The sequence below is a fragment of the Aedes aegypti genome, chromosome 3 (genome assembly GCF_002204515.2).
Source record: "Aedes aegypti strain LVP_AGWG chromosome 3, AaegL5.0 Primary Assembly, whole genome shotgun sequence".
Taxonomy (NCBI): domain Eukaryota; kingdom Metazoa; phylum Arthropoda; class Insecta; order Diptera; family Culicidae; genus Aedes; species Aedes aegypti.
Genome location: NC_035109.1, coordinates 107,942,664 through 107,967,770, shown reverse-complemented (window position 1 = coordinate 107,967,770; position 25,107 = coordinate 107,942,664). Strand labels below are relative to the sequence as shown.

Genomic DNA, 25,107 nt, shown 5'->3' with positions numbered 1-25,107 from the left:
GATGGCAACAGCGTGAAAACGAAAGCGGATGATGATGGAGTCGAGGTTCTGTTGTACAACGGGGCCGACAAGCAGTGTATCGTTGAGCGACATGCCGGAGGAGGTCTTACAGGAGGCATCGAACACCACGCGCACCTTTGTGGTGGTGCTACTCTCCTTGAACACGGGATGGTGAGGCAGATAACAGTGAGGAGAATTATCGTCGACGGAATCGAGCTTGCGCATGTGTCCAAGGCGGAGGTACTCTTCGACGAATTCGTGGTACGAGCTCTTTAAGGTGGCATCTCTTTCAAGGCGTCTCTCAAGGCTGTAGAATCGGCGGGTGGCAATTTGACGTGATTCACCGAGGGTGACTTGCGGATTATCGGACCGGGGAAGGCGTACGACGTACCTTCCATCGTGAGTTCGAGTGGTGGTGTTGGCGTAGATTTCCTCGCACTTTTTTTCTTCTGCGGAATGCGTAGGGCCATGATCGACTGCTTCTAGTTCCCAGAACCGTTGAAGCGATGATTCAAGAGTTTGGTCGACGGTCGATAGGTAACACACTGGCGGTGCTACGGCAGGAATGGTGGATGTTTTCCCAGAAACGGTCCACCCGAAGTGCGTGTCGACAAGCAGTGGAAGACCGTCGCCAATTGATAGGCGATTGCCTGTGTGGAGTTCATGATAGCATTCTCCACCGATAACGATGTCGATCATGCCCGGAATGTGGAAGTGCGGGTCGGCCAATGGAACGTTTGGCATGTTCCATGCCGAAGTGTCGATGGTAATGGTTGGAAGATGTGCGGTGGGCTTTTTCATTACCAGAAATTCGAGTGTAGTGGAAAATGGGTTCGTTTTCGACTTGATTGTAGCGGTGATCTGTCGCTTCACCTTCTTAACGGATTCTCCTAGACCGGAGACGGTGACATCTACGGTAGCTCGGCGGATGCCAAGATCGTTCGCTAACTTCTTTGTGATGAAATTGGACATCGATGCGGAGTCTAGAAGTGCTCTAACAGGTATTTCTCTGCCGCGGTGGTCGACGATGAGAAGCGAAACCGTTTCCAGTAGGACCGTGCTGTATTTCGAATGGACAGCCATGCTAACTTCCGGTGGATTCGCTGATCCGGAGGTCCCCGCACTCGCTGTTGCGGATGGATTCGGTTGATGTGTAGACGGATTCGACGTTGCGGCAGGGATGCTGGGCTTTTTCAAAGGTGCTGTTTGATCGTGCAGCATAGTGTGGTGTCTGGCTCGACAAGTTCGGCAACTGAACTTCGATTTGCAAACTCGTGCTTGATGGCCAGGGCGGAAGCAGTTCCAACACAAGCTTCGCTGGACTACCAACTCTCGTCGTTGGGGTATGGACAGCTTGGTGAAAGTTGGACACTGGACTAACTGGTGATCTTGCTTGCAAACGGTGCATTGTTGAACTGTCGTCTTTGATTCGGCTGTGGCGGCGTTCGCAACGGATTTGACGGGAGGCTTCTTCATGAACTGGCCGACCACCTTGTTGCTAGTCGGTTGGGAACGTTGTTGCAGATCGCTGGCAACGGATTTCAGCATTCGGACGTGCTGTCCGAGAAACTCGATCAGCTCGGCGTACGTAACTTCATCTTGCTGTCGGGTCTCTTGTTCCCAGGCACGGAGTGTTGCAGAGTCGAGTTTGTTGGAGAGAATAAAGATGAGTGGAGTATCCCAGTGGTCGACAGGCTCTCCTAGCTTGGCTAGAGCTTTCACGTGTCGCTGAAAGTCATCTACCAACGTGTTGAGCTCCTGTGCAGACTCCTTTCTCATTCCCGGTAGATCAAACAAGCCTCGGAACAGTTCTTTCTTCAGGTACCGCTTGTTGTCATACCGTTTCATCAACGCATCCCAGGTGGACGCGTAATTATCCGCTTGAATGTCCACACTTTCAAACGGTTTTCTCGCCTCTCCCTCCAATGACTGCAACAGATAATGGAGTTTGTTAACGGTTGGAATGTCGTCGTTGCTGTGGATCATCGACAGAAAATTGTCTCTGAACGATATCCACCTTGATTCGTCGCCACTGAACTTCGGAAGGTCAATCTTCGGCAGTCGATGGTGAAAGCTAGCTGCTGTGTGGTGAGCGAAACTGTTGATCATCGTCGAATTCATTGCTGGTCCACTGTTGGCTACCTTCGAGAGTAAAAAGCCCTTCAAAACACAGTATCTATTCTCGAAAACAGTCCGAACTTCGATGTGCTCCTCAAACTTCTCGCTATCCAGCATCTCCACTTCGCTTTGCACATGCTGGAACTCCTTGTAGATCCTATCCAAAGTTTCCAGCCGCACCGCCACTTGGTTGGAATCCCGCTGGTGATTGTACTCCGCAACGAACTTTTCCACCACACCTCGAACCGCAATCACACGCTTCAGCTTCAGAAGATCCTCTTCTAGCTTTTTCCGCTGTTTGTTTGACATCTTTCACACCACTCGAACCACGCGCGAAAAACGAAAAACGACACAAATCGATACGAAATCTCCTTCCCGACGCGGTGTGCCGTTCCTACGCGAACCGAACGTGAGTAGCACAAGATCGAACGATTTGCTCCTTCCCGTCGCGATGCACTACCCAAACGCGAATATACGACGGAGGTACCAAGCAATCGAACGATATACTCCTTCCCGTCACGTCTTACTACCTCTACACGAACGCGATCGACCGAAAAGGGTGCGATAATTCGATTTGACTAATCCTTCCCGTCGCGATGTACCCTTTTTTACGCTACGCGTGTCCGCTAAAACGCCACCACTATCACTTTGCCTTGTTGACTGAGCCCTGCCTTTTTATTTCCACCACCCAGCACGGTGTACTAATTTCAGTTGCGACTGGATAGGCGCAGATGCAAATCATCAAAAACGGCAATCAATTTGCCTAATTAGCCACCACAATCATGCGAAATGATAAAAAATGCTCTTATATGCCGTCGCTTTTCGGCTTCCACCGTACTGATATGCGCTGTGTGCAATCTTCCCCAGATTAGCATGCAAAATTTGCCGCCATTCCTTGCCTCCGTAATCGGCGCGAAATATTGGCACGGCCGTGAGAGAATAGGCCCAAACTATCTCCACAAAGAAAAGGGATTGAATGGCCTACCTTTTGTGTGGTCACCGCCTTTGACCACTTACCACGATGGCGCCAACTTGCCTCCGTCGCTGATTCCTGGCTTGGATTGTCCTCCGATCCGGCTCGAAGGACCAATGAACGAGCCGGGGACTCTGTATTTTGCCGGGATCGAAGGTTTTACTTCCCGTTCGAATGTCGAACGGCGCACAGGAAACGTAAGCCACAAATTAGCACCACTAGCCACCTTGGGGTGATTCTTCCCCTTCTTCACCGAAGGCAGAACGATGTCACAAGCACTCAACCCTTCAAATATTCTTCGATCGCTTAGATCGCCCACGCACAACGTTCGAGTTAGCACCAACCGACACGTAATTGATCGAACGATTTTATTGCCCCTTGGCCACAACTGATTTCGGATCGATAGAAATAGGTTTGCAATTTTTCCACAGAACTATATTCCACACTTGCGATCAATGAACAGAGGAATGAAAACGACACAATAGACGACCGACCGTACTTCTGTTTGCTACCGAGATATATTTTCAACTAACTGGTCATCAGTATAACGATGATGCGGTAGGTGGTCAGCTTGACCATTGCTGAGTAATTATACTCTCACTTCGTTCTCGTGAGCATGGTTGAAGATTAGACCGGTTCGAATTCAATTGTGTGTTAATGCGCTTAATTAATTTCAACTTAATGTTAGGGTTAGTTATATGTACACTATTTACAAATTTCATCTACTCCATGGTCGGTGAATACCGATCAGCATCTTTATTAACTAAAATGGTATGTGAAGTCCCTTATTTTCTCTTTCTGCTTGTATTGAATTCTGGTTGAAATTCTTCTCAAATTTCTGGAGGTGAAGATTTAGAAATTCTTATAGTGTTTTCTCCAAAGATTTCTTCTGAAATACTTTCAAGCACTCCTCCATGGATCATTCCAAAAACTCCTCTAGAGGTTCTTTCGCCGGTTCTCTCAGAAGTTTTCTCCAGGAAAACCTTAAGCACTCTAATGCTTCTACCTCAAGTAACTTTCACAGAGATTTCTCTAACATTTTTCCCAGGGACTATTCCAAGATTTCGGCCAGAGACTTTAACACTCCCAGAGACGTTTACTCTTCCACCGAATATTCTCCAGTTATTCTAGGGCAGCGGTTTTCAGATCGTGTTCCACAAAGCCTTGGCAGGTGCTTCACGAAAATTTTGAAAATTTGGAAAAAAAAGTTTTTGCAATAAAATAATCTATATAATATTATTACACCAAACCATACCTAGACTTTACAAGAGTACAAATTTGGAAAACAGAACAACCAAACGCGTTGTTTATTTTCTGGTTTATTCTCTAGATTTGTGCTGTTGAAAATTTATCGGTGGTTTTGATTTATTTTCACCTTATGATGTTTTCTACGTTATGGTGGATGACGAAACATAGTTTTATGAGTCGTATGTACACACGGTGTCAAAATCTCGATCATTATCTAATTATCATGTATCTCGAATATTTCTTCGAAAATGTTCAGCATTTGGGCTATGTTTTTGTAGTCAGAAGGATAAAAATATGGTGAGGACATTTTGAGCCGCAAAATTGAGGTTTCTGGAATTTGGTCTGGAAAACAATCCTTAATGTTGAAGAAATCGAATTTTCCCCGACAGAATATTTTGAATATTTCAGGATATGAATGTTTTGTCGAGATACTTATCCTCGTCGAAATAAATGAGGTACATGCAACTTCGATAATAATCGAAATATTAACTACGTGACACAAAATAAGGAATATGAGTGTTGAAGTCGTGGATAACCCATGCAAGTACATTCATAAAGGCTTTAAAGTAAATATTTTGCTATTGATAAGGTGAAATTTTGTAAAATATATTTTGAAAACTGAAAATTGGCATTTGCCAGACAGCTTTAATTGTGATGAAAATGTAGGAAAAATGTTTTTATTAGAATCCTGAGAAATTTAAGCGAAGAAACAACCCAATTTTTAATTCGTAAATAGAAACTTGCTTAGAAGCTCGCTCAGTTGTTCGAACTGAAAATGCAAGTCAGAATTTTTCCTAACTCTTTAGTTAAACTCTGCCCTTTTCTAGTCACGAATATTGAAACATTTGACGGTTTTCCATTTTTCGTGGTTCCATTCAGATGCCTAATTGTCACAGTTTAAACCTGCAATAAATAAACTTGCTCAATCAATAACACAACACATATTTTTAGATTAAAATTTAAAGTCTAAAATAAATACATTATTGTATGATTCACCGACACAAACTTTACTTTAAAAGAAATCCAACTAAAATCAATAAAAAAGTAAGAAAAAAATAAAATTAAGAGATGCTTGCTGTTAAGCACCTTTTCGAGGATTCAGCGAAGACGGTGGTTTTCTGAGCATTTTGCTCTGAATTTTAAAAGAAGAGAGTCTGAAACTACTCAGAATTCTTTCAGAATCCAACCTGTCCATGGAAGTCGTGGAAGCCGTGTTTTTTTTAGAATTTTACCTAGGATTAAAAGAGAACCATGGCATTAAAAAAGAATCTTCCCTAAGATTTGTTTTGTAATCCAGTCCTGTGAAATTGCCTTCAGGTATTTTATGAATCCTGCTCAAAATTATTTTGGAATCCCACATAGGATTATGTGAATGCCCTGCCCATGATTTTGTGATAATTGGGTCCTAAAATGTTAAATAAAATCTTGTTTTTATTTAACAACACGAAAGAGCATGTTACTTCAACTACTTTAGCATTTTTTTCTCGCTCAAATAACGGCTATATCATGTTTGAACTTTAATTTAATAATTGGGTCCATAAATGAACATTGACACTTGAGATCATGTTTGACGTTCGCTTAGTCGACAAAAACACCACAGGGGTTTTAGTTTTAACACTGGGGTTGTTCGTATCTGACATTTCGGAAGGGACACGGAAAACAAAATACACCCAAAATTTGAGTTTAAGCCAAGGGGTGTGACAAAATCTAAAGAAAACATAAAAAAATGTTTTTTGGACTTTAACCAACGGAAAACATTAGGAAATTGAGTAAACATGTATTTTTGGCCTAAACTTAAGCGATTGGCACTAAAATCAAGACATGGCTTTAGGACCCTATTATGTTCTAGATTCAGTGTTAATTTTATCGAGAATACTGCTAAAAGTTATGTAACAATCTTGCCCAATATTCATGAGAAGTCTACCAAGGTTTCCATAAAATTCATGTCAATAAATGTGAAAATCATGCCAAAGATTTACGAAACATCTTCCTAGAGTTTTAGATAATATTGCCCCGGATTTTGCTTGAATCCTTCGTTGGAATCCCTTGAGATTCGGCTTGACCAATTTCTTTAAACTTCGCGAGCCGCACAAAATGAAACAGTGGGCCATACGTTGAGCAGCCCTGATATAGGGGTTTTATTAAATTTGGCCCAACAATTTTATTTCTGCGAGCCCAATAGGCTGAACACCATTATTCTAGGCCTTTTGGGGATCTGCCAAATATTCCTGCTGGAGCTCTCAAAAAAAAAAAAAAAAAATCAATGGTTTAACTCATTACACGTTGTAAAGATGGATAAATAATGGGTGAAATTTGAAAAAATCCACGTGCTCGACTGGGATTCGAACCCAGGACTCTTGTCTGCTAGACGAGCGCTTTACCAACTAAGCTACCGTGCCACTTGGTGACCCAATGACTTAGATGGTTACAAGTTTCGAATTCAAATCCACACAGAACACGCAGACCCTTTTCATAATCCACATCCATCCATCTCATATATACTATCCTTTATCTTTATTATCGAGACTTTCAGCCGGAGGCTGGTTCGTCTCCATCATATATACTATTTTTATATGGATTTCTTCAAGATATCGTCTGAGAAACAAAAAAAAAAATCAAAATTCCTCTGAGCATTATTCCAATAGATCTATTAAAAACATGTCCAATAATTTCCAATACATTCGACCAGGAATTCATTTAAGGTTCCAGGGATCGCATTTTACAATTTTTTTCTTGGCAATTTATCCAAAACAATCCGCTAAGACTTCTGAAGGGTCTAGTAAGATTCTATCACTTTTCAAAACGGAAAAAGCAGTTTTTTTCCGATTCATCAACAAATCAAGGGAAACAAGAACGATCGTTTAGAATAATTGACAAAATACAGATATGGACGTTCTTATTTGTCTATAATAATTGTTGTGCGTTCGGTAGCAAACTGCTGTTTCAATTTTGGAAAATGACGGATACTAATAGAAATTAGAAGAATCCAAAAGTTCTTCCAGAGATTCTTGCAGGAATTTCTACAGAAGTTTTATAAGAGGTTTCTTCATGATTTCTTTGGGAAATAACCCCAGTTTTTTTTGGAAGTTCTCCAATAATTTTTGAAAAACTAACTGAATTAAGCTTTCATCAACATTTTGTTAACAACATATAACATTTTATTTACCGTAGCAGTTCAGAATTTTTACAGGTGAGTTGATTTCACCTGCTTATAAGAGAAAAACGCTTTCAATTAACTTCCAATTTCAACATTGGATATTCTATATAACTCATTAGTACGATACCAGGAAGGAAAATATGCCGATTGTAAACATTTGTTATATATCAACCAAGAATGATAAGCTACTTTGTGAAGTTTTTAGAGAGGATGTAAATAATTCCATCATCGCCAGGCGTTTTCATATTTTTTCGGTGAATTGGATGAACACACAATTTCAATTTAGGACTCACTATTGCAATTGAAAATCAAGTTATTCATGAACTTGATTTCCAATTAGACTAGTGAGTCCTAAATTAAAATTGTGCGCGCTTTAAAACTGCAAAGCAAGCTTTTGAGTTTTTTTTTTTCGCAATTAATTAGTAATAATTTGTTTTCCTCTTTCAAAACCGGCATTAGCTTCTGAGGTTTTTTCAAAATTTTAGATAATTTTCAAAAGTGCTTAGAGCCAGTGTCTAATTGAGAAATTTAATTTTCCAAATGTTTGTTTCTTAATTGAGGAAATTGTTTTTTAATTTCTTTTTGCAGATCCTGCCATAATAATTTTCATAGAAGGACCGCGTTGAAATTGTCTTCTCACGTTTTAAGACAGATCAAGAGTTTAAGTTCATTTTCTATGATCACAGATTCAAATTTTACTTCACATCTAGGTATTGCAATGCCCCTAGCTTCAACAATGGAATTGGTTAAAGTTGCAACAGCATTGTCAATATTAAGTTTTGTTTGTAGAGAAATGGTAACACCAAGATTACTATCATTGCATGTTTCATATGTGTTCCAGTCAGCTCGAAAATAATTGGAAGTGGAGCTAATAGGATTGAGAATCGCTTCATGGGATATATGGACATTATCAGAATCATTGTTAATGTTTTGAAACCAGTTGGCTACAAGGAGACTAGAGTCGATTAGGACCAAATCAATCTCTGGAGTTACTTTGTTCCGAATTGTTCCGTGAGCGATGTATGGCATTAAAGTCACCAATGCACAATGGTCGGAAAAAAAACGAAGTTTGGCCAAAACTAGTTTTATCGCCTTAATCGATGAAATATATATTCTGAATATGTTATTTGGCGTTTTTATTGTTTCAGAAGGGGTTGTTCACATATTACGTAAGTTTTAATAAAAAGTTTTTTTTTCATTAGAAATGCAATCAAACTTGGCTGAAAGCACAAATTATGTTTGTATTTCAACGAGTTTTTCTAAATTATGTATAAAGAGTGGTTAAATATATTTTATATCAACTTTGTATGAAAAATATCGTCAAAATGTATGAAAATATTGCATTATTCAAATAGCTCTAACTTGCAAATCAGCAAATTTCTGCAAAAAAATAAACGTGTAAGATCTAAGGATGCATTTTAAAGTGCAATATTCGAAATGGCGGCGACATGACGCGACAAGAGTTGTTTTTCATGTTCAAAATCATCAAAATTACTAAAGTGTAATATTGAAAAGTAATCAAGCTAAAACCAAATATTTTTTTCCATCCTCATGCTCGATAAAAGTGTTGAACCATAAGCTTTCAGATAGTGCGTAACTTTGGGGAAATATTGCATTCCTTAAATATGAATTTTATACTTTATTTTATTGTTACATTTTTCAAAAAAATTCCGTGTGAATTGGAATAATTGAAAAGTGTAACGATTTTTTTTAGGAAATTCTTAAAAAACGCTGCTTCTCGGAAATCAAAGAATGCGCTTCAAGGTTCTCCGAAAACTTCTAACACTCATAATTCTCATAACCTTTCGCATTTCAAGGTGATGAGCAATATGTATTTTTGGCAAAATGTTTTTAGTCGAGAATGATCAAATATCTCCTTCCTTGGTAGCTTATCGATCTTTCAAACTCAACACTATCTCACTACCCGAGCAGAAGCAAAGTTCTGACCATTAAATTGAGATATTGATTTGATTGACATAAGAGATAAAAGATCTGAAGATAATATCAAAATTTTATTTCTGGAACTTCTGAGCCATAGCTAAATTTGATGTTGGAAGATCTAAGGAATAGCTCGCTGATATTGGTGAGATCTTATAAAAGCTAAATATGATATGCTAATAGTATTCCAGGAGTGAATTTGAGATAATATTTTCGGATCTTTTATCTCTTATATCTCTAAGTTAATATCACTTTTGTATGTCCATATCAAAATTTGGTAAACACTTAGATTAAATTACTGGGGTCGGTAAAATTTTAATGAGTTTTGGAACTATCGAAAAAGTCAGTAAAATGTAAACTGTCGCCACGCGTAATTAAAAAGCAAATTTCGCCATGTTTTATTTTTTATCGATATATGATATAAAAAGAAAGCTCTCTGCAAAATTCCAGTGAAAAATTTCTGTTTTTCGATTTCTGACATTTTTTTTTAGTTTACTGACTTTTTCGGTAGTTCAAAAACCCAGTTATTTTTACCGAACAGATTGAGTGTGTATTACTTAGCTTTTTTCGCCTGCTCGGGTAAAGACTATTATTGCACTTTTTTGAGCTGCATTGCTTTACAAGGGAACGGGTCATTCGGGGAAATGGCTTCGGTTAAACGGGCCATTCGGGGAAAAGTAGCACAATCGCATAATCTATGGCTTTTAAAAATGTCCCGTTTTTGTTTTTTATTTGTCCCGTTTTTATCTGGTTGGCTTATGGTCCGCCTATCTTTAAGAGTTTCCGGCAATGCGCGACAGTCTCCTTTCTTTGCGATTTGGAAGGAAACCTTGATTCCCCTAATGGAGTTCAAGATCTGCTGCCTAAATCCTCCAAATTCGGAACAACTGACCACGATAGGCGGCACTCTTTGCTTCCTTACTTGAACTAAAGAGCCTGGGCTAGATACTGCTTTGATTTGGTGTTTGGAAAATTTGTCTAGAGCATCGAACTGATTGCTCATTTCGATGCAATTATCAACATTAACCTCCGGAATCGCTTTTTAAATTTGGCAAAGCCTTACTCCGATGTAAGAAAACTATCTTCAAATTGAAGACAAATTCACATCTGTTGTCCCCGACCGTGACTGATGACATGTTGCGTATGGAAAAAAAATATGTCTGGGTCTGTTTGGGTAAAGTACCGATTTGAATGAAACGACTATGTTCCTTTTTCTACAAATTTGAGTAAAGTTTAGGCTATCATTTTATTCGTAGCTTGTGCTACAAAAAAAAAACGCATGAATTGAGAAACGCTCATCACTAAACGTTGTACTTTTTTTTTCCTTTCTTCCCAATTTCTTCCAGATCTGTGCGCTGCTGGACCCCAACGCCGCTGTCGTAGTGTGTATAGCATGTAGGATACTGGGGGAGCACCAACAAAAAAAAAGTGAGTGAGATTCCCGTTAGGTCGGTCGGTTGGTTGGTGCCATCGTCGTCGTGTCGGTCCTCGCAGTGCTCAAGCGAGTGTCGGGTTTGCCCTTTGGCTGCCATTCTTCTGCCGCGCGCGCCGTGAGCCACGAGTGAGTGTGCGGAGTGTGGAGTCTCGACGGAGTATGGGGATCTGACGAGAACTGAAACCACTACCACAATACGGAGCGCGGACAGAAGACCCGTTCCGATCCGCGCGAGGTCTCGACTTGGTTTATGTTCCTTCCGAAGACACAGGCAGCCACGAGTGATTCACTGAGTGAGTGAGTGGTGCGCAGCATAGAGCATAGAGAGAGAGAGAGAGAGCATAAAAGTGATGGATTAACACATAAAAGGTGCTAAAAAATTCTCGGAAAACTTGGTACAGGTTTTCCTCTCATGCTTGCACACGACCCGTGGTGAAAGAGAAAACCGTGGTCCCAACCGTTGTTGGCGTGTCAACATTGTCAAAAACCTCGGAACCGAAGTGAAATTAGCGTCGTTTAGCGTCGGTGGCGGCGACCGTAAGAAGAAAGGAACACCCCCAAGGCCAAGAAGGTGGGAACAGAAGGAAGGAAGCTAGAAGTATAAGAGTACACCGCCAAGAAGAGGATGATGGATTGTTGAAGGTGTGAAAGGATGTTGAAGATTTCCCCCGCGGCCGCCTTTAGCGGGGATCCATCATAAAGAAAGGATCACCGGTTCATTACCTGGGACACCGCTAGGGTTGTCCCTCCTCGGTCGTATCGTGTCGTGTTTGAAATGGATGGCCAGTTTTGTTGGGGCAGTGTTTTGTGAGTGTGTGTGATTGTGACACTCACGACGACGGCCAAGGATTGTGAGTGAAAAGTGGCTACCATAGCAGTAACAGTGAATGAAACAGCGAAATAGCGGCGCGAAAGGCAGGAGAAAATGATAGTACTCTACTACTCGCCTAGTTGCGCTACCTATACCAGCAGTGTGTATATGCAGATGTGAATTAACCCCCCAGAAGAAAGTTGAATTTTGTTGTTGCCGATTCCGTTGTTATTGGTGCTATAACAGAGAAGAAGCACTGTGCTGAGATTGGGTGTACAACACACCGTGCCGAGATTGCTAGCTTGACTAGCTCATGCCTTTCCCCCCTTTTTGGGCAACCTCGGGAAGGAAATATTCGAGTGTTATAATACTTTAGGTACCATAGCCAACATTGTCGAAGAGAAGGTGGCGACACCCCCTCGTTCTCAAGAACACGTTCGCGCGCGCGTTGGTGAAATTATGTAATCCTTCGGCACGGATTCTGATTCCGTGATTGATGAGCTGCCCGCTCCTGGTCTAATGTTCCTTCGTCGTCAGCAACGGCACCAGTAAAAGTAGTAGCTGAGAGTAGCAGCACTAGGAGGTTCCCAGAGTAGTGTCGACGACGACGACGCGATGGAGATTCAACGATCGAAGCAGGTATGTCAGTCAGTCAGTTTTTCGCCCCGCGCAAATTTGGGTCACCCATTCCCTTCTCTTTTTACTCGGCTTTTTGGATTGGAGCAACTATAAGCCGCCACAGAGGAGTAACTAGTACACATCCGTGGCGTTAATTTTCAAAATTTTAAACACAAAAAGTTTTTTATCATTCGTAGCTGGGATGTTTGAGTGGTCACAAAGTGTCATTCTGATCACTCGCATATTATTATTTGAGATGGATCACATGCTTAAAAAACAGAAAGATTGAGCCGTCGATTGCCTAGTGCTGGTACAAAAACAAATGTACCACAATAATAGAGTTATTTCAGTGATCACAAATTACCTCATTTTGCGGGATGGTTCACATGATCATAAGCCGGGAGGATTAAATCGTCGAACACCTATTTTTGGTACAAAAACGGAAATGTCCAATATTAGGTGGAATTCAGGGAAAATAAATCATTAGAATAGTTCACGGAGGAATATCATAATCATTTTGGTGTGGAAGTTATGAACTCATGCCTTCGGTTTTTGAAGCAATAAATTCGATAAATTGCCTTGAGACGTTTCTGGAAAAACTTCTCGAAGACTATTAATTACCTAAAGGGAATTTCTGTAAAATTTCAAATGCCTCGAGTAATTTGGGAGTCATTCCTTTAATAAATGTATCTGAAATCTAGTTTAGGGAATTATTAAGTGAAATTTATGAAATCCTTATATCCTGTGACTTGACTGCCGTTCAACGGGACTTATACCAATCAAATCTTCAGGCATTTTCCATTCCGTATTTTTTTAAGGCGACCATGGTTTCATTCAGGGTTGGGAAAAAATCTGAAATTCACTCTACAGTAGCCAAGCAAAGCCAATCACAGTCAGCGAAGCCAGTGAAACTCACGCCCATCGCTGCTGGAGCAAAATGCCTTGAAAATAGCAAAACACCCGTTGCTAAGGGCAACCCAAAACTACTGTAGAAAAATGTTCTATTTCCCGCTGTATTTCCCGCATTTAGAGCCTTCAATGACACTCATGATTTAGAAAATTCGTGCACCCTACATAGGCTACTTGATGAGATTCACGTTTTTGAACTACTGTACTGGAAGAGCCACGTGATTTTTGCGAAAATTCAAGCCTACTACTATTACCATTCCCAGCACTGGTTTCATTACTTAGACAACAAATTGAACCAAGACACGTTTCGAATTTCACTTTGTTAACTGTGGAAGGAATATGATGTGGTAGACTTTCAAAGTTTAATGTTTCATGCAAAAAGAGTGTGTATAATGATCATTTTGCAAGAAATTCGTAAATATGTTTTTCAATTCACTCGCCCCTTTTAATGGAAATCCTGGCTACACCCAAGCTTAGGCTTAATGACCTAGCACCCAAATGGATGGTTATTCAGTCTTCAGTGGACACCGATATGGCCACAGAAGAACCCGTTTCATCCGATCATTTGGTTTTGGCTCCAGAACTAGGCATGTAATGGCTTAATCTTCATGATGTTAAATACCTGTGACTCTTATTGTTCAATTAAAAATGAATGACCACTCTGTTTCTTTATGGATACCCATATAACCCAGAAGGGGTTGGCCCATTTCGCAGTAGGACGTTTCGCATACGGACGTTTGACATGACGTTCCGCATAAAGAAGTTTCATACAAGAAAAGGTAGCATTTTGAAGCAGGCATATCATTCTCATTATGTCAAATGTCCTTATGCGAAACGTCTTTATGGGAAATGCTCCACCCTTGATCCAGAACTACTGTCCGCCGGAGATACCCGTACTGTGGGACATTTCCGTGTTTGTACCGAAACTAGATATTCGACGACTCAATCTTCGTTTTTGAACTGCATTGCACAATGATTTGTGAATGACCACTCTGATTCTAGTGGTCCCTAAAATTTCACAGGAATGTCCAGCGGAATAACCCATACTTACATTTCCGTTTTTGTAGCAAAACTTTATATTCGGCTTAATCTTCCTAGTTTTTTGAGCTTGTGACCATTCTCACACGATAATGTGTAAATGACTACTCTGTTTTTTTTTTTTATGGCTAGCCAAATAAACCGGAACCGTTCACCGGAAAAACCTGAAAATGTTGTTGAAATAATTTAAGAGTTGAACTAATAATACATTCAATTTAGCAAAAGATGGCTTCAAATAATTCGTCTGGAGGAATTCATTCAAGAGTGACACTCGAAATTCCTCTTAAAATTTATTCAAGGACATTGTATTCCATGAATAGATTCAAGATTTTCCTAGAAACTCTTTCAAATTTCTTCTAAAATTTTATTGGTATATACTCCAGATAATTACAAAAACATTACTCTTGGTAATTTTTCTGGGGCTCTGCCAAACATTTTATCATGTATTCTATAAAAACATCTTTCACCGAGTTCTTTCCTGAGGAATTCTTTAAGATATTCCTAATGAAACACATACAACGAATTTAAAATAATTTCTTTCAGAGAGGTATTCCTACATATGTTTATCATATAAGAATTTCTTCACGGATTTCTTTAAAAAATTTCAACAATAGTGAGAATAAATTTGAGATTTTTATTCTCACTATTTTTGAAAATTTTCCTTCCTAAAAGATAATTTGGAAGAATTCGTGTTTTGGTGTTCTAAAAGGCATTCATAGATAAATGATATAGTAAACCCTAAAGGAAGCAAAAGAAAAGTCCTGAAATTTCTGAAGCAATTTTTAATGCATCTATGGAATGATTCCTATTTGAATATTTGTAATCCTTATAAAAATCATTAGATTTTTTGATAGAGTAATTACAGGATTAATTCTAGGGTGAATGAATTCGTAAATTTTTTTTCCGAAGAGCCTCTTAAAAGATTCCTAAATCTTATTAAGAATTATCGAAGAACTGTTAGGAAAACTGCTGGAAGGATTCTAGAAATATTTGACGATATTCGAAAAAAAACTGCCTACAACTTCTTGCAGGAATCGTTATTGAATCTTTTTCAGAATGCCCCAACTGTGGGCTTCGAGGCCGTGCGGTTAGTGTCGTCAGGCATCTAACCGTATTGTGTCAAGGAGTGTGGGTTCGATTCCCGCTTCAGACCGGAAAACTTTTCGCGATTAATGTTTTCCGACTATGCCACTAGGTGTTCAAAGGGCAAAATTGTCCACTGGAAGCATTAACGTGTCAGTGTCTATTTAAATTACAGTTGTGGGAGGTACCCTGCACACTTCTTAAAACTCATAAGGTATTTCTAAAGCAATTTCTACGATTGTTTCCAAACTATATAAAATATATTACTATGAATTGGAAATTTCTTTAAGAATCTTTGAAAGAGCTCTTGGAAAAGCTCTAAGAGGTATTCCTGAACACAATTTTGAGTCTAAGATTGAATTTCATTAAAAATATATGAAAAGAATTGGAACATTCTGATGAATCTGAAAAATTCAGACACAAGCATTTTGTTTTACGTCGATCAGAAAGTAGCAAGGCAAAGCCAAATTCTCTAAATGATTCCTAGAAAAGTCTTTGGACAGTCTGTTTTTGAAAAAGACTCTTAGATTTATTAGGTACTAGTGGACCCAGCAAACTTCGTCTTGCCATCAAGTAGGTTGTTGAAAAACGGCATGGAAAGTCCCGTACAAAATGACAGTTCCGTTCACTCCCGTTTTTCGGACTTTTGCGTTCAATATCGTGGGCTTTTTATATGCACAAACACGTCGGAACACTTTAGGGACATAACAATGGAATAATTTTCAAAATCCGATAGCCCGTTCTCAAGCCATTTCGTGACATACAAACACCACTCCATTCTTATTTATATAGATTATTCAGTAGGGACGCAACTTTTTTACAGATATGAATGCTGAAAACAATCTTGGGAAAATTAAAACAATATATCCTTTGTAACAAACTAGATGATTTTGTTTTTTCCGCTTCCCGGGGGGAGGAGCAACAGCTCTCCCCTGTCCTCCCATGGGCCAAAGTAGGCCGAATGGGTCCTTAAGCCGAACGTGTCATTAGTCCGAATGAGTTAAAATGAAGTAAGAATGGCCTAAAATGAAAGAAAAAATGTTTCCACATTTACGGTTCCTGTTAAATTTTGAATGTTTCGGCCTAATGACCCGTTCGATCTAACGAGCTTTGGCCTAACGTTCTTTGGTTCCCGTAACGCGGCTAGATCACCTTTTGTAGGTGCGTTACGGGGTAAGATCTACCATATTGTACTCTTGTTGTATCTGTTCTTGTGAATACTTATAAGTTACGGTCGGAAGAGCATAAGAGAATAACAAGCCACTAAGACCCACCTATTTGTCCTAGATGATGAGGAGGTCGAAGTGGAAAAATGGCTCAATTCTGCATCTGAGGTTGGTTTCAATAGTTTCTAATCATGAAACAAGTTCTTTCCGAGTTCAATAGTTTATCTTTCGATATCTAGGAGGGAAACGATTCCGAATCAGTGGAGCAGCAGACCTCTTAACTTCTAATATAAGCTTCTTGTTTCAAGGAATCTAAATGTCTCATGCGATGAAACCTGTTCACAGTTTCAAAAAACGACTATGAAGCTTATAAGTAGAAGCTATAATTTGATACGCTAGAATACCAATGCATGGTCAAAATCAGTATCATTCAACCAGCATAGTGACCGGACCTGATTAAGGGGCGTGCTTTTGAGAGTTTAATGGTAACAAACTGTTTCCTCCAAAAAGTATAAATAGCGGTATCTTTTTCTAAAGAGGCTCTATGCAAGATGGTAAAGAATGATATTTGTATAACAAACGACTACTTCATTATTTCTCAATAGTAATGGAGAAGAACGACATGCACTAAACAAAGGACACGGGTATACCACAAAAGATCAAAGAAAACTGGTCGCAGTGGTTCATACCGAACAGAAACAGAAAAAAATGGTTCTTTGGCCTAATGACCTGACACCATTCATTCGTTCTTTTGGTAAAATACATATAAACCCCAGGAATCGGTTCCACATAGACCATACAGGACCGAAATTCTCCGATGGTGAGATATTCCCTATTTTAACGAATATTTATGCAAACATTCTCATCAACCGAATAAAACTGATTTTCATCACACCTACATAAAATTACAATGGAAACATACTTTTCGGGTGTTCTAGGTTTCCGTAACCGGGTTTGAATGTGGACATAGTATAAGTAACTCTATCCATAGTCCACGTGATTACCAATACAATTCAGCCATATATGGACGGTAAAGATAAATTGATTATTTACGAAAATACAGTCCACAAAGTTAAGATCTCCGAAGGGATATATTTTGCAGATGTGTCATGTTCCCGATGTCCACAATCAGGCATTGCATACAGGAATTCTTGGTTGAAATCTTGGAAAAACAGTACGAAAATTTTGGAAGAAATCCTAAGAAAGCAGTGTAGACATCTTTGGAGAAATTATTGCTTCAGTTTTTTTTTTAATTGTTTAAACGGTTCTTGAGCAAAACTCAGCGCAATCGATTGAACAACCACTAGATGTCCTGGATTTTCTTAAAAAATTGCGAAAGAATCTTTGTATCAATTTATGAAGAAAATCATAGTAGGGTCTCTGGAGTAATTTCGGAGGTTATTCTTGAAGATATATTGTACTATTTTCATAGCCGAATACCTTATAAAGGGCGTTCGAAAACCCTTTTGTCAAACACCCGAATTAGTTTCTCATAAAACTTCTTGAAGATACGACATTTTCCAGAATGACGTTCCCCAGAATGCCATTCTCCAGAACGCCATTCCCTAGAATGGGACATTCCCCGGAAATCCATTCCCCAGAATGGGACATTCCCTAGAAAACCATTACCCAGAATGGGGCATTCCCCAGAATTCAAATAACAAGAGATATTTGGGCTGTTACAATCCAGATAAATGGTAAATTGTAAATAGTGAACACAGTCAACTGAAAAATTAGAACCGTTTGGTCGATTTTTATATATTTTGATGATTTTCTCCTCACAAACTTCATGTTCGTTTAGCCTCTGTTTAGAGTTGATGGATTCTGTTCAAATTTTTATAGTAGTTAATTGTAGTCTGACTAATATGGGCCACCCTAGTGCATACAGACTACGATGCTTTGTAGCTATTAAGTTTTGCTCTAAAAGGAAATTATCAAAGACATGTGAAATTTTCTAGTGCAAAAGTGATTCATTAATCTACATAATTACGAAGACAACGAACCTAGGAAGAACAGCATATGTTCAAAAGAAGGGAGAATATTCTATGAAAGCAAAAAAAAACAAATTCCTTCAATTTATTTTGTACATACGACGAATATTACACTAATATAAATCACCTTTTGAAAATACAATTCGGAAGAACAGCCAATTTTAACGGCTGTGCTACTTTTCTCCGAATGTGGGTTCCTCGAGTTTCGTTTCCACGAACGCCACTTCCCATAATACCAGTGCCCCGAACACCCTGTTTCCCCGAATAGCCTAGTTTCCCGAAAAGTTTTTAGCTCTTATAATAATTATTGTCATGACTTTATGTGTTTCAAGGTGGTGAACGAACCTGTCATCTGATATGCACCCTTCTTTACTTGATTTGCGGTTCTTTCGAGTTTCACCATCATTGGCATTTTTGTAAGATGTACTCACATATTTAGTCGAGGATAACCTTACAATCTATATTATCTTTTAATTGCTTATCATTCTTCTTTCTAGTTCAACACCCAGTCCCTAAAAACTATTCTTGCACCTGTTTGAACTGCATCACTTTTCGGCGAAACAAGTCATTCGGGGAAATGTCTTTTGGGGAAATGGGTCATACGATGAGCTGGCGTTCGTGGAAATGATACTCAGGGAAACGACAGTAGCACAATCATGTTAAGCAGATGTAAAAATGTTAAACAGTATTTTCCCCTTAAGATCTTGGTTGGTGAACCACGTACTCATTTATTTTGGATTTTCAAACCCCCTCCTCCCCCCCTTTTTCGTCTTACGTCCGTACAAACGTTTTGAAATTTGTATGGGCCGTGATCTTTTGCCAAACCATGCACCCCCATAGATGACCAAGTGGTTTATGGACGGCCCCTTAGATGGTTTGCCTAAAAAAGGAAAGCTAACACTCGCTTTTTAAAATGTTTTTTTTAGGACTCCATTCCGATTTTTTTCGCTTAAGATTCATATTAATGATTTTGACCAAATAATATTTTGGGTGAATTGACGCCTATGTCCGGAATTCGAAGCTTCAGGAAATTCAAATAAATTCAGTAGGAACATTTTTTAACGACCAAAAAAAAACGTATAAACACGATTCTGGGGAATGTCCTATGCTGGGGAATGGTTTTCTGGGGAATGTCGTTCTGGGGTTTGGCTTTCTGGGAAATGTCCTACATCCGGTGTCCTGTAACGGTTCGTAATCATTAGGATTGATAAACGATAACCATTTTACTCATTATTAGGCCATTAGGAGATTTTTAAAAGTAGAAAATAATGTTTGCCATGTTTGATCTATATTACTCCTATGTGCGTTCCGTTCGGTGTTTCGGTGGGTGAGTAGGTGCTTGCTATCCTATACGTATGTATCTACACAGCCGACAGCAAGCGGGTCGACTGTAGGTACCAGTTTTTGTGTGAGTTGTAAAGTCGGTTTTTATTGCTGACCGGTGTGGTTTTATTTGTTCACACGGTGTGTTGTTCCCTATTGTTTTGAATTGGGCAATGCGCACTCCGAAATGAAAACTGAAAATGCACTGCAGCGGAGCAGAGACATGTATACATAGAGTGATGTGTACGTTGCTTTTATTTGTTTCTGAGGAGCTTCATGTTTTGTAAATAACTCTGTCATTGTTAAAAAAATTCAATTGCAGTAAGTGGATTTCAAGTAGAGATATAAGTCTATCTTTTTCAATACAAGCGGCTTTTAATGTCTGGTCGATTTAGGAGTAATTCCATTGGTTATTCAAAAACAAGCTTTTGATTCAAACTTTGGATAAACGCAAATACTGCTGTTTGCACAAATAGTATTAATGTCCTAGGATACACACTTCTTGGGTGTTTCGAATTGCATTTCAAACTAAAACTTGTATGTTACAAAACTGAGAAATTTCTATGCTTATTAGTTACCTGGGTAGAGATCAAGTTTTATCATAGTCGCACGTGCCAAATCTTATCGAACTAGAACCCTTCCCTGACTCTTGTTTCAATATTATCTATGTTGAGACTCAACACTTGGATTTTATTAGCTCAATGCTACGTTATCGATCGATTTTTGTTTGTTGTGTGGATACCTAAATTAGAGAAAAGGATTTCCTAAACGCAACTTTTGGGGAAGACCTTTCTTCTTCTCGAATAATTTCAAATTTCAAACAATAATACGGAAGAAAAGTTTTTCAATGAAATCGCGCAACCATGCTTTTGTTTCAAGAAACCGCCTTGTCCTCGTATGCGCCTCGTATATTGCGAAGGCACATAAAGAACTCCCCCCACTTTCCGCTGCCATATGAACAACCCCAAATAGGAAAAATATCATAGGCTTCCTCTTCCAAAATCAACCGAACCCCCTGAAGGCTCCACGCCACAATGCGACACCGGCAGTCAACCGAAAACTTCACAAGCCCGCTCAAACTTTTCAATTTGTTTGATTGCTTGCGCGGAATGAATTTCCCGGAAACGGGAAAAACGAAACGGCTCATCAGTCTGAGTCTGGCGACAGCGATACGATACGCTTCGCCGGGAATTGGCACAAGTATTAGAGAGCCTATTGCTGTTCACGCCACTACCGTTCCGCCGCCTCCTCCCACGCACCTATCACAAACCCCCCTCCCCCATTTGGGGGAGGTTGGGATTAGGATCGAATCAGGAATCAAAACATATCCACGTCGATTTCGCGCAGTGATGACGAGTAGGAAGATGGATGACAGGGCTGGTAGCGACTGAGTGGCTTAAAAATAGGAACTTTAGTGACCTCACACCTACAAAAAGACCAAACAAGAGCCAACAAAAGATCATACAGCATAAACATAAAAGAAAACAAAAACAGGTAATTTAAACAGGACCATTTTGGTTAAAAAAAAAACTTCAGAGACCATTCATTGAGTTAGAGACTTGGAAGGCTTGCATCAAAATAGTGACTAAGTCTTCAAAAAAGGACCTGCTACCAGCCCTGATGAATGATTTCCAGCGCTGAACGAGTGTTTCTTTCGTCAGGCAGGAGGAGGAGGCAGCCAGAGGCAAGCGATCCTGGATCCCGGTTGTCCCGCTCACCACCAATAGCAGCCCCCTACGCAAGCAATGGTTTTGTTTATGGAAAGAAATTGACTTTCAACTTTTAATTGGATGAGTTCGATCAACAAAACCACTAGCAGCGCCACTGATGGGAGGCATCCAGGGTGTTGACATGGATATGAACCGATATAGATATCGGTGACCTCAAGCGGAGTCAATGAATGTGGCTCCTGGATACAGGGACCACGAATGCTTTCCGATGAAAAGATTCATGATTTATCGGTATTAATTGGGAAATGCTTCGAAACAGTTTTCAAGAGCTACCAATCACGAAACTGCTTCCAGTTAAGTGCTCTTCAAAATTTCATGAGAGGATTCGCTTCGGACTGTTCCGAAAATCAGAGTGTTAGTTCCCGTTGAATTCATCTTCTTCAATCAAGCGCTACATTCAATTTTGGACAGAGTTTGGTTCTTTGTGAGAATCTCTTCCTTAGACTAGACAACGTCCGCGTCTATAAAACAAATTCATATCGAAAGTGTCTCCTTCTAAACAAAGACTAAGTGGCAGGCATGGGAACTGTTAACATATTCTACCACAGTTCCTCGATTCTGCCATACAACCAAACACAAAGCAGCCAAGCTGCATTTTTACAGCAACGGATATTTAGGATATATTTGCTATTTTAATGATCTGATGGAACGATAGTCTCATTTAGCGCCTCAAACTCAAAGAGCAAGACATAAATGTTTTACAGATTTGGAGTTTTCTATACAAATAATGAGTGAATAACTAACCAGATGAGTTAGAATTCACGTGAATAAAGCTTAAGGAAAAACTAAATTCAAATATTTTAAATTAATCGAAGTGTCAAGGAAAGAGGTCTTTCCTTTCTTGACGAACTTTCTGGAAGGATTATTGTGGGTTGCACAGATATTTATGGCGGAATCTTTCCCATGGTAATCAATTAAATTTCTTTTGTACAAAAAAACAGATATTTATTTCTGTAAATCTGTTTCTGTAAAGATTACTTCGATGAACCAAATTGCACCACATTTCATTTAGGGGAACTGGGGGTAAAATGAACACCCTAAGCAATTTTTATGTTTTCTTGTTTATAGAGCTGTCAGATTCTTTTTCAATTGCTCAGATTTGAAGAAGGATGTTTATGCAATGTAACAAGTTGAAATATTGTGATGGAAATAGAATTTTATCAACATTATTATCATTTTGAAAATGTCTGTCCACTGAGTCAATGTTCCAAACATGTGGGTAAAATGAACATGTAACGGGGGTAATATGAACATATACCGTTTTGATTCATATTGCGGAGAATTAAGGCTTCAGTGAACTACAACTAATCACTACACATATTAATTGAATCGTTCTGAACAAAATTATCAGGCCTTGCAAACACTTACATTTCGAATGGTGGGTGAAGATTCGGATTCCACATCTTTAATTCACCTTAATCAATAAAAATGTTCGAGTCTCGGCGGGGACTCGAAACTCGGCGGGGACTGATTTTTATTCCGGACAAAACCACACTTTCGCTTCGTATTCCGGACACTTTGATTTGAATTCCGGACAGCACTTGAAAAACACAATCAGAATAGTTGAATCAATAATTAAACGCACTAAGCCGTTAGAAAGACGTCAAAAATAGTTGAACATAGTAAATTTTCATGGATTGCTATGTAAAATGTTTATAAACATCGCCTTTCAAATTGGGAACTTTTTGAAGGCGCATTTTAAAACATTTCGAGTGAAATCTTTCCCATACAAAGAAGAGTGTCCGGAATTTAAAGCTGTCCGGGATTCGAATCAAAACGGTACTTGGGGGTAAAATGAACATGTAGTGGGGGTAAAATGAACATATACTGGGGGTAAAATGAACACCATTCGAATTGAACGGGTTACGGCATGATTTTCGGCATCTGGTACATGATCAATGCATATGTCACAGACATTCCGGAATCGATGGAACGTTTAGCCGCGACCATTTGGAAGGCTGTCCATGTCTGTCTTTCTATTTTCTCCGGAAAACTCTCGGTATCTGAAATAAAATCCGGTAGTATTTGCCCTGCCATGGTGTTCATATTACCCCCATCTCGAGTGGTTCATTTTACTCCCAAAGAATCAACATCTTCAAATCATTTGTTCTAAGAATTTAGAAGATAAAAATACTTTCAATTTCCGTCTACTTATCATAAATACTTTAACGATATGATGTGCTTCGCAGTTCAAAAGATTTTTTATGGTTTTAGTCATAAAACCCTAAAATTCCACGAGTGAAAATTTACATCATATGAGAAAACGGAGAGGCGTACTTTGTTTTTGTTTACTTTTCCAGCTTTTGATAGTTCTAGATCGCGCTAGAGTTGTCGAAATAGTTTTTTAGTCCGATGATTAAGGATGGTGCTATTTTTGGTATATATTTATAGCATAATTACCGTAAAACACAAACCTGTTCATTTTACCCCCCTGTATATTTTACCCACAGTTGATTTAGTTAACACCTAGACAGATAACACTGAATCAACAATTTCAACAATACTGGGTTCGCCGTAGAGTGCTCGTGGTTCATCCTTCGCCGCCACACACCGTTTTCCTGCACACCGCGGAAGATCGTCCTAAGCACCCGATTTTCGAAGACTCCAAGTGCTTGCAGGTCCTCCTCGAGCATCGTCCACGTTTCATGCCCGTAGAGGACTACCGGCCTTACGAGCGTTTTGTACATGGTACATTTGGTGCGGCCGTGATCCAAGGTAGACGAACTCGTCGACCACCTCGAACGTATCCCCGTCTATCGTTACACTGCTACCTAGGCGAGCCCTGTCGCGCTCGGCCCCACCAGCTAGCATGCACTTTGTCTTGGTCGCATTCACCACCACTCCAACCTTTGCTGCCTCGCGTTTCAGGCGGGTGTACATGTCTGCCACCTTTTCAAATGTTCGGCCGACGATGTCCATATCATCCGCGAAGCAAACAAATTGAGTGGATCTCGTAAAAATCGTACCCCGGCTGTTAAGCCCGGCTCTCCGCATAACACCTTCTAGCGCAATATTGAACAACAGGCACGAAAGTCCCCGGTGGGATCCAAACGAACTGAAGTGTTTGCCTGAAACCTTCACACAATTTTGCACACCTTCCATCGTCGCTCTTAGCAGTAACATGAGCTTCCCGGGAAAGCTGTTCTCGTCCATGATTTTCCATAACTCTACGCGGTCGATACTGTCGTATGCCGCCTTGAAATCGATGAAAAGGTTATGCGTTGGAACCTGGTATTCACGACATTTTTGGAGGATTTGCTGTACAGTAAAGATCTGGTCCGTTGTCGATCGGCCGTCAACGAAGCCGGCTTGATAACCACATTGATTGTAAATAAATAGATACCGTCAGACGGGGCTACTTTGGACACTCACGTTTTGGATTTATTTCTAGCATAAATATTAATCTGAGGCATTTTGTGTCTTCAGCACTTTTATTAACTAATTTATGTTCAACAATCAGGAATGAATATTATTTGGAACAACATCAACAATAACAGGATAAACAAGAAAATATATCAAAAAAGTCCAAACAAATATTCACAAGCTACAAAACATTTGCTATGTAAACA

At 39.6% G+C, this 25,107-nt stretch overlaps 1 protein-coding gene across 1 annotated transcript in view; it reads left to right on the top strand.

Annotated features, from left to right (window-relative positions):
- The window catches only part of LOC5570155 (latrophilin Cirl), a 151,622-nt gene that overhangs the window by 21,592 nt on the left and 104,923 nt on the right, over positions 1 to 25,107 (top strand). The window contains exon 2 of the mRNA XM_021850288.1: positions 10,781 to 12,319. The gene's annotated coding sequence lies outside the window, so the exon portion shown is untranslated. The remainder of the gene's footprint in view (positions 1 to 10,780; positions 12,320 to 25,107) is intronic.